Source organism: Oryx dammah, unplaced genomic scaffold (genome assembly GCF_014754425.2).
Source record: "Oryx dammah isolate SB20612 unplaced genomic scaffold, SCBI_Odam_1.1 HiC_scaffold_1, whole genome shotgun sequence".
Lineage (NCBI taxonomy): Eukaryota > Metazoa > Chordata > Mammalia > Artiodactyla > Bovidae > Oryx > Oryx dammah.
The window spans coordinates 50,194,624-50,212,489 of record NW_024070185.1 but is presented as its reverse complement, the minus strand read 5'-3'; the positions used below and the strand labels follow the sequence as shown (position 1 = coordinate 50,212,489).

Sequence of the window (17,866 nt, the reverse complement as noted above, 5' to 3'; positions counted from 1 at the left end):
TGAACACACACTTCCCTGTACTTGGAAGGTGAATCTTAACCAGGCACCACCAGGGAAGTCCCTGAATCAATGTATTCTTGTGACATATTATCCTTCCATATTTTTTTTCTTACCTAAGTTTCACTAATAATACAAAAATATGTTCTTTTGGTAAATAATTCAAACCCTACAAGTAGAAATTCAAACAGAAAGTTTCCTTTCTGTCTTGATCCTCATCTCTCTTAAACCCAGAAGTAACCAAACCATTGGATTTGAAGAATATTATTTAGGTACATTATTATTATATACAATATATTGTTTTGATTTGTGCATTTGTTTTTACGTAAAGGAAATTATACTGATTATTGATGTGCAACCTGATTCCTTTAAAAGTAGTTCTTGGACTATTTTCCCATGTCAATACAAACTGATGCTTTCCTGGCTAATATATTCAGATGAATTTGGTCATTCAAAATCAAGCATATAAAATTTTCTGAACAATTACTCTTCTAGTTTCATTCAGCCAATAAATAATTACTGAGTGTTAAGTATATGCTAAATCCTGTTCCAGAACCTGGGAATATACAGTTAACAAAACCTTTATTTTTGAAGTAGACAGGGATGGTGAGATGGTTCTAGATAATGGAATTGAGTGCAGCTGCAGCTTTAATGAGTTTGTTTTTCCTCTCCTGGAGTACACACATCATTCAACCAAGTCTGTCTGTCTTTCTCTGTAGAAAACAACCATTACAAATTGGACTGCATAACTTCTGTGCCACCAGCGCAACAGAACCATACCTCTGAGACACAGAAATGGATATTCCGAATCGATAAACAAATGCGATATACACATACAATGGAATATTATTCAGCCTTAAAAAGGAAGGAATTCCTATACCATGCTACATCATGGATGAACCTTGAGGACATTTTGCTAGATGCAATGCTCAGTCACGAAAAGACAAATATTGAATGATTCCATTTATGTGAGATGTCTAAAGTAGTCCAGTGCACAGAAAAAAAAAAGTAGAATGATGGTTGCTAGAGCCTGGAAGACTGGGAAATGAGAAGTTGTGTAATGGAAATAAAGTTTAATTTTTGCAGGGTGAAAACATCCTAGGGTTTGGTTGCACAAGTTTAAACATAGTTAATAATACTAAACTGTGGACTATAAAATGGCTAAGATGGTAAATTCTACATTATGTGTATTTTACCACCATTTTTAAAAAAATAAGAAAAAAATTCACACAAGCTCCCTAGTGGGATCTGTCCTTTACTTTGTAATTTTTATTTTATTTTTCACAGCGCTGGGTCTCCATTGCTTTTCTCTAGTTGCAGAGATCGGGGCCTGCTCTCTGGCTGTGGTGCACAGCTTTCGCTGCAGCAGCTTCTTTTGTTGTGGAGCACAGGCTGTAGGGCATGTGGGCTTCAGCAGTTGTGGCTCCCAAGCTCTAGAGCACAGGCTCAATAGTTGTGGTGCTTAGGCTCTGTTGCTCCATGGCATGTGGCATTTTCCCAGACCAGGGATTGAAACTGCCTCCTGCATTGACAGGCCAGTTCTTTACCACTGAGCCACTGGGGTAGCCCTGTCCTATACTTTGAATTCATGATTGAACCTGTTTTCAGCTGGGTTCAGCTTTTGCATGGAATCATGGCTTTTTTAGGGGTTGGGGTAACAATGGACTTCCCTGGAAACTCTTCTTGGCACCAGAACCTTTAGCATGTCCCTTTGTTGGTGGTAGCCCAATGCTATTTTTCATTTTTTTCCCACAAGTTTTGGCATTTCCATATCTCTGGGGAAAAGGTTCCTAAGTTGTTTATGGCACAGATAAACTTTGAGACTATTTCAGAATTACACAATTGAGAGAAGTGAGAAGTGGTCATTTTGTTTGCCTTAAAAGTTTCATTCTTTTCCTGGTTTTGTAAGCACGTGCTTCTCTGCAAGAGCCTTCTGGTCTGTTTTGACTGGAGAAGATGACTTTTACTACTTGCATGGCACAGACAGGTGCCTTCCCTGGCCCTGGTTCTCCTGCAGTTTCCCAGCTGGCATTTATTTTCCAGCCCTGGCCTGATGTGCAATGATCCTCTGCTATTTGCTGGCTCTGGATCTTGAAGCCCACCCAGATCGGATAAGAGTCAGGTATCCAGGGCTTGCAGACATGCTGTGTGTTTTGGATTGGAGAGATCAGCCTGGTGAACTGGATTGTTCTTCTTCTTTTTTTTTTTTTTTTTCTGTTTCTCTGAGCTCAGATCAAATGTTGTTACAAAGGTCTGTAGTAAAACCTTGTCATCATTGCTCAGAACTGATCAGCCTTTCATACACACACACCCCCTGCCCACTCTCACATATCCATCTGTGAATCTTCAGTTATTCACTGTCACCTTTACACACACACACACACACACACACACACACACACACACACCCCTTATTTTAAATTATTCTTTTACTTTTCAGTACTACTGAGATCATATGTCAGGTGGACTAAGAGGTCTTCTCTGATGCTCAGATTTGGCTATTTTCATCATTAATCCTCTTCAGTAAGAGCAGATCTCAGAGAATGGGTTGTTCTTTATTCCTCCACTTCTCCCTAAACTATGTGTGGGCATTATATAGAATTTTCTTTCCAGGCAAACTCAAAGCTTGGTGGGGTAAATGACTATAAACAAGTGACATTCTCTCCTCACTTTACCTATTGTGGACTTGGAGCTTCTTGTAAATAGTCTTTTTTTTTTTTAATATGTACTTTATTTTTAAAAAATTAATTTTATTTATTTATTTATTTTTGGCTTTTCTGGGTCTTTGTTGCTGTGCAGGCTTTTCTCTAGCTGCAGAGAGCTGGAACTATTCTCTTGTTGCAGAACATGGGCTTTAAGGTGTGTGGGCTTCAGTAGTTTGGCATATGGGCTGTGCGGTCCTGGTTCCCAGGCTCTAGAGCACAGGCTCAATAGTTGTGGCGCACGGGCTTAATTGCTTCATGACTTATGGGATCTTCCTAGACCAGTGATGGAACCTGTGTCTCCTGCATTAGCAGGCAGATTCTTTACCACTGAGCCACTAAAAGTGAAAGTTCAAGTGAAAGTGTTAGTTGCTCCAACTCTTTGTGGCTCCATGGACTGTAGCCCACCAGGCTACTGAGCCACTGCTGCTGCTGCGAAGTCTCTTCAGTCGTGTCCGACTCTGTGCGACCCCATAGATGGCAGCCCACCAGGTTCCCTCGTCCCTGGGATTCTCCAGGCAAGAACACTGGAGTGGGTTGCCATTTCCATCTCCAGTGCATGAAAGTGAAAGTGAAGTTGCTCAGTTGGGTCCAACTCTTAGCGACCCCATGGACTGCTGCCTACCAAGCTCCTCCGTCCATGGGATTTTCCAGGCAAGAGTACTGGAGTGGGTTGCCATTGCCTTCTCTGACTGAGCCACTGCTAAGTCACTTCAGTTGTGTCCGATTCTGTGTGACCCCATAGACGGCAGCCCACCAGGCTGCCCCGTCCCTGGGATTCTCCAGGCAAGAACACTGGAGTGGGTTGCCATTTCCTTCTCCAGTGCATGAAAGTGAAAATTGAAAGTGAAGTCACTCAGTCGTGTCTGACCCTCAGCGTCTGCAGCCTTCCAGGCTCCTCCGTCCATGGGATTTTCCAGGCAAGAGTACTGGATTGGGGTGCCATTGGCTTCTCCAGACTGAGCCACTAGGGAAGCCCAAATAGTCATTTTTGACATCAGCAAACCACCTGTCCCAGGGTGGAACCATTTTTATCTGTTAGGAGTTTGTGCTTTCTGTAGCAGGAGTGCTAGTAACCTTGGAGAAAACGTATTCTTGGGATTATTTCCTTGTCCTGAGAGTTTAACATTCTTTATCTTTCTTGGGCTGTGGGATAGGAGGATGGCTCATACAAACCAAAGGTTTGCCCATACAAACCAAAGGAATTTAGGTCCAGGCAAAATTTGTGTGTGATTAGAAGATCATAGAGCCTGAAAATCATATGCCATTTTGGAATCTCTAGGAGGTTCTTTCCTTTCTCATTGATTTCTCTCATTTGCTGCTGAAAAGAACAGGATATGGTAATTGTAGATGCTCTAGAAATATCAGCAGGGAGGCCAGAAGAATAATGAAAGTAACCAAGAGTCAGAAAAAGTAGTTTCACTGCTGACTGCACATTCTCCTGGCCTCAGGCAAGTTAGGTCAGTTTTCTTATCTGTAAAGCAAATGGCCACTGTTTGCTGGCTGCTTCTTTCTAAAGGTTGTGAATGTGCTTGGAGTTAGAGATTCCTTTGACAATCTGATGAAAGCTATAGATAAGTGACTCAGAAACTCACAGTGGAAACCTGACCTGCTGGGCACTCAGGCTTACTGGGCAATTTAAGCTCTGTCTAAAAATGACTGCCCACCCTTGTCCTTAACAGACCATTGCCAAATTAGAATGCAACCTAGTATTACCAGATTCTGTTTTTTGCTTGCTTGTTTGTTTAAACTTTGTTCCTTGTTAAGGAAAATGCGGATGTATAGTTTTTTGTTGAACATGAAACCTCTGGGTTTTTACATTTTTCTAGTTGCTTCAAAGATTTTTGAAAACACTTTATAAAGGGCTAAACAAAACACATTCATGGCCTGCTTTCTTCCTATGGTTAGAAACATGTCTGTATTTTGTTTTCCACTATGGTTAAACCCAAATTATTTATGGGTTTATTTTTGGGCTTTTCTCCCTTTCTGCCTGTGCCACTTCCTCCTTAAATTTTTTTCTTAGTGGATTTATTGAGATATATTCACATATCATATATTTCACACATTTAAAGTATACAATTTAATGAGTTTTTTATCTTCACAGAGTTGTGCATCCATCACCACAGTCAATTTTAGAACATACCCACACCCCTCTTCCTCCTTAGCTCACCCTCCATCTCCATCAGCCACAGGCAACCACTGGTGTACTTTCTTTCTCTATGGATTTGCCTATTCTGGGCATTTTATATAAATAGACTCATACAATGTATATGCCTTTGTGACTGATTTCTTTCATTTCACATAACATTTTCACAGTTCATCCATGTTGTAGCACGTAACAGTACTTCTTTGTATTGCTGAATAATATTTCATTGTGTGGATATATCATGTTTTATTTGTCCATTCATCCATTGATGGGTATTTTGTTGTTTTTGCTTCTTTTTTTGGTCTGTACTGCTATGAACATTTATGTACAGGGTTTTGTGTGGACAATTGTTTTCATTTCTCTTGGGTAGATACTTAGAAATGGATTAGTGGGATCATATGGTAATTCTATGTTTAGCCATTTGAGAGACCTCCAGACTGTTTTCCACAGCGCCTGTATAGCTTTTCATGCCCACCAGCAATCTATGAGAGTTCCAATTTCTCCCCATCCTTGCCAATACTTTGTCTTGTCTGAATTTTTGATTATAGCCATCCTAGTAGGTGTGAAGCGGTATCTCCACTGTGATTTAGATTTACATTTAAATGATTAACGATGTGAAAAATCTTCCTGTGTTCCCTGGTCGGTTGTATATCTTCTTTGGAGAACAGCATATTCAGGCCCTTGTGTAGCACTTATTTTCAGTAGAGCTCTTGAGATTTTCTCCTGAGAAATGCATGTATTCATATCCATGTAAAAGTTGTTATACAATTCCTAGGGGTTCGTGACCCTCTTGCTCTCTGGGTCTAAGGATACCCACAGAGGTTGGGGTACAAAGCAGATTTTTCTGGGCACTTCATGTGCTTTATGTCACTCTTATATCTGCTAAGGACCTTATGGGATTTGTGTGAAGATCACATCTTCAGGAAAGTGATTTGTAAACCCCAAATCACTATTCAGCTTCAGGGATTGGTACATGTGCAAGTTCTGCGGGTAAATGATGGTGAAATGAAGTCATTAAAGGTGTGGACTTGAATCTGACTGCCTGTGTTTGAATCCCGGTGACATTTTTATGAACTATTGTGTTCTTGTGAAAATTACTCAACCTCTCTAACTCAGTGTCCTCTTTTGTAAAATGGAGATAATAACTGCAACTACTTCCCACATGCTCTGGGGCAGAGTTAATATAAACAAAGTACTTTGCCTTGTGCAAGTGGGTGCATAGAGAGTGCTGAAAAAATTGTTAACTTGCTGCTGTGGACTAAATGTTTGTGTCCCCCCAAAGTTCATATATTGAAGCTCCAATCTACAACGTGATGGTATTTGGAGGTGGAACCTTTGGGAAATAATTAGGTCTTCAGAGTGGAACTCTCATGAATGGAATTAGTGCTCTTACAAGAAGAGACACAACTGAATGCTTTCTCTGCCATGTGAAATTATAGTAAGCAGGTGGCTATTGTAAATAAGAAGAGGGTTCCCACCAGAACCCAACCATGAGGGCACCCCAATCTTGGACTTCCAGTCTGTAGAATGTTGAGAAATAAATATTTGTAGTGTGAGCCATCCAGCCTATGGTATTCTGTTACAGTAACCCAACTAAGATACCTGCTATTTATATTATCTTAGGGCTTTCCAGGTGGCATTAGTTGTAAAGAACCTGTGTGGCAATGCAGGAGACCATAGAGACTCAGGTTCAACCCCTGGGTTGGGAAGATTCCCTGGAGGAGGAAATAGCAACCCACTCCCATATTCTTGCCTGGGAATTCCCATGGATAGAGGAGTCGGGTGGGCTACAGTCCATAGGGTCGCAAGAGTGGGACATGACTGAAGCGACTTAGCATATAAGCATATAGAACAGAATGAGCTTCCCAGGCGGCTCAGTGGTAAAGAATTCATCTGCCAATGCAGGAGACCCAGGTTCCATCCCTGGGTTGGGAAGATCCTCTGAAGAAGGAAATGGCAACCCTCTCTAGTATTCTTGCCTAGGAAACTCGGGAGGAGCTCCCAGAGGAACCTAGCGGGCAGTCTATAGTCCATGGAGCCACAGAGGAGTTGGACATGACTTACAGACCAAACAACAACAACATAGAACAGCACAGGTTATTAGCTTATAGTGGAGCAGGTTGGCCTTTGAATATGAGAACACCTTTCTTCTTCCTGGAGGAAATAGATATCCTCTGTTGATATTTTAAAGAGCTAAGAGGTTTTTTTTTTTTTTTCTATAAACTGAATCTTGTTATCTTAGGAAAGAGAATTTTCCTCCCAGAAGGATTTCAGTCCAGAGGGTACTTTACAGATCCTTGGCCTGGATCAGTTAATCCTGACTGAACTTTGTCACCTCTGTTAGTGTCTGTTTAAAGTGATTTAAAACAAACAAATAAAAACCAAACCCCCCAATTTTTGTCCTTATCTGTCCTAGAGAAACTCAGATTCCAAGTAGTCAGTATTGTTCTGTGATCAGGTCAAGTGATCTTGCTGGATTAAAACAAAGCGAGTCCAAAGTCTTAAGATTTAAACTCTTTATAGTATTAGCTAGAGTCTTTAGGGCAGTCTTTTCTTTTTTTGCTACACCACACAGCTTGTGGGATCTTAGTTCCCTGACCAGGGTTTGAACGCAGGACATAGCAGTGACAGTGTGGAGTCTTAACCACTGGAATGCCAGGGAATTCCCTTGGGCAGTGTTAAGACAGACTAGGAGGGAGTCCATGACTTAGCAGAAGACTTTACAAATTGGATCTTTGTTCTCGGATGAGATAAAGAGGCAAGCCTCTCAGGCTCATGTTTTGGTGTCTTGAGCTGCTAATAGCCATTCCTTGCAAGGATAGCCACTATTTCCAAGAGAAATCACATTTTGAGAAGCAGCTCTTTTAGTGGAGATATTTCAGCTGGAAAGTGCATCTTGCTGGCTGGTGTTTGGGTTCAGCAAATACTGAGTGTGAAAAGCAGAGTGGTAGATGAAGGAATAGGAGCCACTTATCCAGAAGGAGACATCTGAAGTCCTTCTCTGTGGGATCTCCTTTGTCAGAGTCCTTCATTTCAGTTTAACTGAAGGGACAAGCTCTGTAAGTTTCAGTCCAGGAGAGAGTTTCTAAGAATTACTGGGATCCCAATATGTTGTCAGTGTTGTTTTCTAACCCACAGACAGTGATTTGTATGTGTGTGTCTGTGTGTGTATGTATGGTGCATGGGTTTTGTTAAAGAGAAGTTTTTCATGACATTTGTTAAAGAGAACAAGGAAGACCAGTCAAGAAAAAATGATTGCAATGGGAGTTTTCAGGAGGCAAGACAGATAGGGCTTAACTCCAAATACAAGGGAAGTGGAGATTTATTGGCAAGGAGCAGGATACCATAAGTGAATGGAAAGGGTTAAGAGGAAACATCAAGGCTAGGGGATTCTTATTAGACCACTCAACAGGAGACTTGGTGAAGGTGGGCCAGAGTAGAGTGGTCAGATACCAAGCATGGGGGATTTTTGCTAAATTAACTCAGCTGGATTCTAAAAATTGACTAAGTGAGCTAATGAGAGAGCCCAAGTTTGTGGCCTAGTTAGAAAGAGGACTCAAGCCAGAAAGAGCCTGACCCAAGTTTGGTTAGGAAAGAGAGTCTTCCTCAGCTTGTAGCTAGAAGTGACTAAGGTAGAACATTCTTCTTTTTGATACAGTCACAAAATATGTGATCATTTGAATGATACCTTCTTTAAAGAAGAAAGTTGCTTTTCTTTTATTTAATCACTTTTTTAGAATTGTCTTTTTAGGTCATTTCAAGGTCTCTTCCTTATGAATAGAATATATTTTTTTCTCATCTTAAAATAGCAGAAGAAATTAGATATAGAAGAAATGTCTTAATAATCAATACCCAGTGGAAGTGGAAACCTGTTGTGTAGTTCGGCTTTCAATGACTTAGAAAAATGCATTGTGCAATAAGTGTGTTCCCCTTTCCTTCCTGAAGTGCATTGAAAGTACAGTCTCTAAACAACAATTTGGGAACTTTGAAAATCAAATATAACAACCAGAAAGAGAAGTTGGGAACTTTTTCTCTAGCAAATGATATTTCATATCTCACAACCACTGATGCTCACAGAATTCTTGGTACCCCTGACAGACTTCTGATTCTCAACTTCCTGGTCCAACCTCATTCCATTAAAACATCTTTTTCCTCCTTGAATTTTAGGGGAATTGTTTGTTCTGGATGTGATTTTTTTTCTGAGAATAACAACCAACCAACCTGATTTGTACCCTACCCTAAATCTTTCAGCTTAAATTCAGATAAAAATCTTAACAATTTCTACCTTTTAAGTTAGACATTTCAAAGACTTTAAAAACTAAGTTAAAAAACCCTAAAGATAAATGTAAAAATCTTGCATTAAGATGTAAGATTTAGGGGAGGTAATATTCTTAGTTGATAATGGGTGGAAGTCTCTTGGAAAAGAATATACCAAAATTGCATCCTGTGGAAACAAGTGTGTGATATCCTCAAAGGCGATCCTTGATTAAATATAATTAGGGGAACAATGGATAGTTTATTCCTTCTGGAGAGTCATATGAGCAGAAAACGTTTTCCAACTGCTTATATGAACAGAAAAGATTTTCTCCTTTCTTATCTGTTGTACTGGTGACATTTACACCATTTTCAAAATTACTTATTAAAAACAAAGTTACTGGGGCCTGGCTAACATGTTCCATGAAAGAGTAAAGGCTTAGAGTCCAAGAAATGAGAGCAATCCAAGAACTATAACTAATGTTATAATTTTAGTAAACCACCACAACCACCACCATAACATTATGGTGGTGGTTGTGGTGGTTTACTTGCTAAGTCACGTCCAAATCTTGGCGACCCCATGCACTGTAGTGCACCAACGTCCTCTGTCCATGGGATTTCCCAGGCTAGAACACTGGAGTGGCTTGCCATTTCCTTCTCCAGGGGAATCTTCCCAACCCAGGGGGTTGAACTCAGGTAGGTGGATTCTTTACCACCTGAGCTATCTATTGCCTGCTACTGTAACATTACAGCAAATCTTTTTTTTTTTGGGGGGGGGGTAAGTAGCAATTATGCACACAGTTGTAAAATGTTTACCTAAAGTGATTGTAATTAATTTTTTAAAATGTAAGTAGAGTACCTATTTCTACGTGTAACTAAAGAAATGCTAAGGAAAATGGATAGCTGGATAGCTGGATGGTTGGAAATTATTTTAACAACCCCTGGGGTGAATTACCCAGGAAGAACGGTATTTATCCAGTTTTCTGACAGAGATTTCTTACAGACTAGAGAAGGAAACCTATTTACCTTACCCTTGCTCTCCACTTCCTTTCTTTCATTATACCTTGCTCTGACTTGTCCACTTGCCTGAAATCTCCAATTACATGTCACACAGTCTAGTCATCTGGGCACATTTTTTTTTTTTTTTTGGTTAGTGTATTAGGGACATGCCTGGAAAGTCATATGATAGTTTCTCCATAGGGTGAACAGTGAGATACTCTTGGTGTTCCCCATCTTTCTTTCTTTCTTCTTTTGTTTTTTTTGGTTGTGCCTCATGGCATGTGGGATCTTAGTTCCCTGACCAGGAATCAAATACGTGCTCCCTGCACTGCAAGAGTGGAGTCTTAACCACTGGACTGCCAGGGAAGTCCCCCCCACCCCCCACCCCCATCCTCCACATCTATTTTAAATTTGTTGGATCCTCTACTGAGAGAGCATTTCCTATGCTTTGTGATTCACAGAAAAGATACTGTACTATGCTGATGTTGTATTGTAAAGAGTACTCTTGCCTGGAAAATCCCATGGATGGAGGAGCCTGGTAGGCTGCAGTCCATGGGGTCGCTAAGAGTAGGACACAACTGAGTGACTTCAGTTTCACTTTTCACTTTTCATGCATTGGAGAAGGAAATGGCAACCCACTCCAGTGTTCTTGCCTGGAGAATCCCAGGGACGGGGGAGCCTGGTGGGCTGCCGTCTATGGGGTCGCACAGAGTTGGACACGACTGAAGCAACTTAGCAGCAGCAGCAGCAGCAGCAGTAGTGAACAGGGGCACTGTGATTCCACATGTGTATCACCTGCCTTTCTGTCTGGTTAAGATAAGCAAAGGAGAATGCTGAGATTTGCAGCCATCGAAGCTAAATGGAGATGTGGAGAGCATAGAGGATATTCTGAAAAGCATAGATAAGAGGGTCTGGAGCAGAATTACCAAGAAGAGAAAGTTTGCCACTCCACTGCTTGCCTCTTTCACAAGAAGCATTTTCCTCAAGGCTGAGTCTTCCTCCTTGGCTATTCATATTATTTTGTTTCCTGCTCCTCACCCCCAGAGTCTCTAAAGTCATTTTTATTCTCTCTTCCATCTTCACTCTTTTATCTACATACATGGTTCCAACTTTCTTAACATAAAGTCAACCTCTCAACTTTGTTTATTAAACACAGTGCAAAAGAGTGCTAGTGTTTGTATTCCATAGAACCTGCTCCATTCTGTAGAGGTGGTAATTGTATCTGTCTAACAGTTGTGAATAGTATTTAAAGCATTTAGCACAGCCCTTGACATATATGAAAGTCTACATAAGCATTGACTTTGCTCTATATTGTTGATCTAGTGGCTGTTTTCTTTCTTCCAAGGATATCTTATACTAGCTGCCTTCTCTGTTTTACAATCTACTTCCTGATTTTCTGTCAATCTGTGTATCTGTCATGGACAACAGAAATTGTCCTTCTTACTTTCTTTTCATTATTAAACACTTCTCAGTATTTCTTTGAAAGTACCTACTTTTGTAATAATACAAACTTTAGAGAGAAAAATTTTCTCCCTTCTCAACTTCAGGTATCGTGTCATCCCGATTAGTAACTCTCTGGTTTGTATTCCCTGAACTTTATTCTATACCTTATGCTTAGAGGTTCCCAAAGATTCCTGGCTCTTTTATCTTCTCTGTTTTCTCCTCCCAGTGATTTTGTGGCTTTTGTTGTACCTTAACATTGGTGTCTTCTGAATTCTTCTCCAGGCCTAAGTCTCTACATTTCTAACCACCATTGAACTTCGTTAGTCACCTTTCAAAACTTTTGTCATCTTTTGGGTGCTTCCCTGGAGGTTCCATGGTTAAGACTCCAAGCTTCCAATTCAAGGCATGTAAGTTTTGATCCCTAGTTGAGGAACTTAAGTTCCTACGTGATGTGCAGGGGAAAAAAAATCTTTGTCATCTTTCAAGGACTTTTTTAAGTTTTGTGTCCTCCTTGAAGCCTCCCCCAAATACTGGCAGACAGAAGGGATTTCTACTTCCAAGGAGTCCCACAGCCTGCTCTTGTGCCATACTTGGTATTAATATCTATCAGTAAACATAGGTTCTTCTCTTTTGGTGTTAGTCTCTGGGACCCAATTTTATTTATTATTTTTATTAGAATTATATAATATGCCCATCAAAGTATTTTGAATGAATGAATGAATAAAGCTATTATTCTTATAAGTATCAATGGAAGACTGACAGAACATATACTGCCTGTGAGTTCTGGAGGGCTTATCTCATACTTACCATGCTTCAGTGATGTCTTTGGGAGGAACCTGTGGTAGGTACTAAAGTCAGATGTAAAGGTAAAAATAACTGCAGTCAAATGTATCATTCAAAAATCTCCTATGTTGCTCAGAAAGAGAAGTATGTGAAGATTTGATCTCTAACTGCTTTTTTCTCTATGTGGGAATTTTCTTCAGTTGAACACCAGATTAAATAGGTGATGTTGAAATACTCCAGTGCACTCACTGAGATGAGATGTGCAGACTAAGATGTGCATGTGGGGCCTGAGACCAGCCAGGAAACAGCAGATCCTGTCTCTCATTCACACTGAACCCGAGTGCCTATGTGTGGTCACTTTTAGGCAGTGATCTTTCATGTGTGGTACCCCTGGGGATTCCTCGGGATCTTTGAGACCCTTTCAAAGTTCCTCAAAGTCAAAATTAGTTTTATACTGGTACATTATTTCCCTTTTCCACTCATTCTATCATAAGCATACAGTGGAGTTTTCCAGACGTTACATGACAAATCCATGATATCTAAAATGTGTCTTAAAATACTATTTTCTTTTTCCAACTCCATGTCCCTGTCAGGTCAATTCTTTTTATGTACGTCAACCAAAACCACTTTGTAAAAGATTGAATGCAGAAGCAGATATAAGAATCCTGCTGTTTAAAGCCAGACAAAAATGCAATGCTTTTCTCATAAACCTTTTAAAAAATACTTTTCATGAAAAATATTTATTTTAACATGTATTGGTTGATTATAATTATTGATTTTTTAAATGAATTGATGGGGAGAGACTATAAAAAGTCCCAGTTTTAATTTCTAATATGTAAATATTGGTAGCTATATTTCACAAGTGAAAGTTCTGTGGAGGTCCTTGGTAAATTAATGAATATGGAGTTCTAACTCCCCAGAGTTTGAGAGCTGCTTCTCGTGGGCATGCTGTTCTCCTGAATGTGGAATGGCTGAAATTCCCCACACCTAAACATTTGATATCTTTTCTCTCACCTTTCTTTTTCTAGTCCTCTCTCTTTTATTTTCCACTTAAAAAAATTGAAATATAGTTAATTTACAATGTGTTAGTCTCAAGTATACAGCAAAATGATTCAGTTATACATGCATATATATGTGTGTTCTTTTTCAGATTCTTTTTTATTATAGATTATTATAAGATACTGAATACAGTTTCCTGTACTATACAGTAGATCTTTGTTATTTACCTATTTTATATATAATAGTGTATATATATTAATTCCAAACTCCTAATTTATCTCTCTCCACCTCCCCTCACCCCCCATTACCCACTTTGGTAGCCATAAGTTTGTTTTCTGTGTCTGTTAGTCTATTTATGTTTTGTAAATAAATTCATTTGTATCATTTTTTTAGATTCCCCATATAAGTGATATCATATAATATTTGTCTTTCTCTGACTTACTTCACTCAATATGATAAGCCCTCTCTTACTCTTTTAGCAAAGATTTTGAATTAAATATGTGGTATGTGTGGTATTTAAATATGTTAAATATATGATACGTATCTGCATGGAATTGCAAGCAGCAGTGTTCTTTCTGCCCTGTTACACTTAGAAAGTGAAACAAGTAATCTTCTCTGTATATATACCTTACTATGAATAACATAAATGCCATTGCCTCTAGCCTGTAATTCCTAGTAAAGGCTTTATTGTCTCAGAGGATGGTAGGTTTTCAAAAAAATCGATTATTTGAGTATAGCTCTGCTGATAGTAAAGCTTCACTCCAAGAGACTTTTCTAGACTATGTTCACTTAGGTGTAGTACTAGTAAAGTTTTGGATAATTTAAGAAGATATTTGTAGCATAAATAAAGACAATCTGTGTACCTGAATAACAAATTTGTGAACGTTTTGCTGAGTGGAAATGGGAGATTGCGTGTATCTAACTTGAAAACCTTCTTAGAGTGGTTCTACAGCAAATAGGCCCAGCATTCAGTTAAACTCTGGATTTCACTATCCAGGGATAGTTGTAAAGAACACTCCTAAGGGAAGCCTCCCATTTCCTTTTCCCTACTTATCAAAATGATTTCACATGATCTGAAGTTATAAACATCTTGTTTGCAAGTTTAATTCCCTAAGGATAAGGCTGAGCATGTGTGATAGCAGAGGAAACGATGTCTTCTCATTGCCATTTAAAATTGTGTTTTTGGGCTAACATACAGAGAGCTTTCACCAATTTGGGCTGTAGAGGGATTATGACATTTTAGCTTGAACCTTTTATGATATACTCTGGTCTGCTAAGTAGGTCACTGTTGAGTTCTTCTAATTCCCCATTAGACTCTGTGGAGAATTCATAAATGTTTTACTCATATACTCATGAGTTTATATAATCTAAATAGTTATTCTGAAGTTCTAAATGCTTTTGCTCAGTAAGGCAGTATATGAAAATGTCAGTAAAATTTCTCACCCAATCAGGAGAAGTGGCATTTTAGGGAATTGTGAGTTATTTAGTTGACATTCTATTAAAGATGTTACCATTAAAAAAGAAGAAAAATAAAAAGAAATCATTACCATCAAAATAGTGCTTACCTTTGACTACCCAAAGAGAAGAAAACCTGTAAGCTTATTTTGTGTTCATGAAGAAGTACTCCTAAATGCTGCCTTCTGGAAAGATTGTTTACTGGAAAACTAGTGAGGTTACCTTGTGGCAGTGTGGTGAGCCAGATCCTCTAGTTTGGGTTATTTTAGATTTGGATGTCCTTTACCTGTGATTCTTAATCTCAGATCAAGTGAGTCCCATGAGGTATCCCTAGATTACGGACAAAACGCCATGGGAGACCCTGAGCTGAGTCTCCCAGTAGATGGGCTGGCTTTGTATTGATGTATTTCCCCAGCCAACACCTCCATCTGCCTGGCACACAATTTGAATGTGTCCTTGCTCCAAGAGAGGGGCTGTGTAGAGAAAATAAAAAATGTCAATCTGGAGTGTGAAAATATTTTCTCTATTTGATCCATTCTGGTGCTTCCCTGCATGGTGTAGACTCCATGATAAATAAACTAACACCTATCTTGAAGTAGACTGTAATTAATGTTGAGAAGAAAACAACTGAATAGGTGCAAGTAAGTGTTGTGTGTATAAAAACATAGATATAAAAGAAAGTAGTCAGTTTAACCTGGAAAAAGTATGTTTTAAATGTTTAATTTTTTTTTTAAGTATGAGAAAGTTAAAAAAAAATTACTTGTTAGCTGTGTGCCCTTCAGCTCCTAATTACACAGTCCACTGGATATTAAGAAAAATCCATGAATATTCAGAAGAATTTTTTTTTTAATCAAGAAATGCCTCTAAGACTATTCCTTCTCAGAGATTCCCCTGAGAAAGAATCTGTTATCTGGAAACCCTAAAAAGCCCCAGTGTAGAAATACTTTCAGTGACATCAGGAATTAATTCGTGTATAGCTACAATTAGAGGATTAGTCTTGGGCATTTCTTTGCTATTCACCACCCTCACCCCAGTCCTGGGCACGTAAAATCTGAATATACATTAGGGTGAGGCAAACTTTGTGCCAACACAGCCTGAGACCGGCACTATTTTCCTTCTTTTCCGTCTGCCTTTCCCTTCCCTAAATAACGCCCACAATGAAAACACAACCTCACTGACTCAGTATATAAAAAATACCCAGTCTATAAAGACTGCCACGATTGCTGCAGAAATGGCACATTCTCTGATGTCAACAACAATGTGCTGCTCCAAGTGGCAAACACATGTCGATTATTTGCCCTGAGTAGATTTGGGCTATTGAATCAGAACCAACAGACATATGGCTTCTAATAGTACTCTGCTGAACTGAACATGGGGGGACCTCTTCCACAGGTGCTGAAGTGTATATTGCAAAAGGCTACCACTATGAGGTAGGGACAAAAAAATAAAATTCTAATTTGAGAATTGTTTTGAAACGCTTGCAAATTAAGCCTGCTTTTCTTTTCCTGTAGTTTTGAGATAAGATATGGGAGTTGCAGGAGGAAGGTTTCCATGTTCTTGTTAGGGCACAGGTTTCCTGTTTACACCCTTGGAGAGAAAATTGTATACATGAAGTCTTGAAGTTCTATTTTAAGTATGTTCGTTTTGTTGTTCATTCTGTAATCACTGGGTTGGGTCCTGGGGCAACAGCAATGACTGGCTTGGGGCCTGTTAGGAACTGGAGTCTGGTGGGGAAAAATGGACCCATAGAAATCATTCTTTGTAATATAAGAGGTCCTAGGAGGGAGACTTGGAGCTCACCAAAGTATTTTTCTATGAAAAAAATACACCAATATTAAGTTCCCATGCTACCAACCGAAAAGCTAATTTTTACCTCTGATATTACCAATAATAATAACTAAGCTTTACTGAGCCTTAATAGGTCCCAAGGAGAAATCTAAGCTTTTAATTCCTTTCAATAGCACAGTAAGGTATTACTATTATTATTATCTCCATATTTAATAGATGAGCGAATAGGTGTAAAGAAAGTAATTTGCCCAGATAGTTCTACTAGTGTTGGCTATCTAGCCTTTTTTTTTTTTTTTTTTAATTTATTTATTTATTTTTAATTTTTACTTTACAATTCTGTATTGGTTTTGGCATAGATTGACATGAATCCACCACAGGTGTAAGAAGGGAATATTTGAGCCTAGCTTGCTTAATTTATATACATAGGCCCCTAAATTAAGTTCTCTTTTTGGAGCTATTTTTAATAGTTAATTGTTACACATGAGGTTTAATGATATCAATTTGTTATCCATTTCCTTCTTTTTATTCTGAGTTTCTTCAGAGTAAGAACTTTGTTTTATTTGCCATAGGATTCCCAGCATGCCACATGGAAGCCTATTGTAAAATGTTTATTGAATGAATTCAGATATTTTGAAATTTAGCCAATAACATGCTATGCTTATACAATGTATAGCAAATTCTCGCTTAAAGAAAGCAGTAAACTGGGGCAAGCTTGAATGATCAGAAATTGAATTCATTTGGCAGTAGCAGAGGAATTGCAATTTGGGAAATGCATGCTGTCACAAGCTACAGGTGAATCTGTTGAGGGTTTGAGACAGGGAGTGCAAAGAAGGGGGCATCCAGCCAGAATCCAAGCAGTCAATTCATTGTCTTGAGGATGGGGGAGACTGTTGGTGAATGGTTATTGGTCAGGAAGTAAGTCTCATTTCCTGTGAATTGGGCATTTATCTTGTGAATCGGGAAATCAGTTTCAGTTAAGGTCCCTTCTGAGGATGCATGTGCAGTATTCCCCATTATGTTTCCTTCAGATTAGTTTTAGATTGAACTCCTTTCATAGAATCTTGCTGAGATTACAGCCCTCCTCTGACATTCTTTCCAGCTTCCTGTCAAATCTTGGCCAAAGTGGGACTTTTTAAATGAGATTTTTGAAGTTTAAGAGCTTCATATTCACTCTATAGGGTTACAGTGCAAGATTTAAAAGTGACTTTTGGAAGAATTTAGAGAATGCTTCAGCTATATCTTTACTTCCTTGGTAGAGTTTTATGCATTTAGGGATCTTACATTTAAATGAGGTGGTGGA

The 17,866-nt window shown here is 39.0% G+C and overlaps 1 non-coding gene across 1 annotated transcript; it reads right to left on the bottom strand.

Annotated features, from left to right (window-relative positions):
* Nucleotides 1-2,431: 2,431 nt before the first annotated feature.
* Nucleotides 2,432-2,513, bottom strand: LOC120867841. Its single transcript, XR_005722036.1, has one exon. It is a non-coding gene; the product is annotated as a small nucleolar RNA U2-19 (small nucleolar RNA).
* Nucleotides 2,514-17,866: the final 15,353 nt, after the last annotated feature.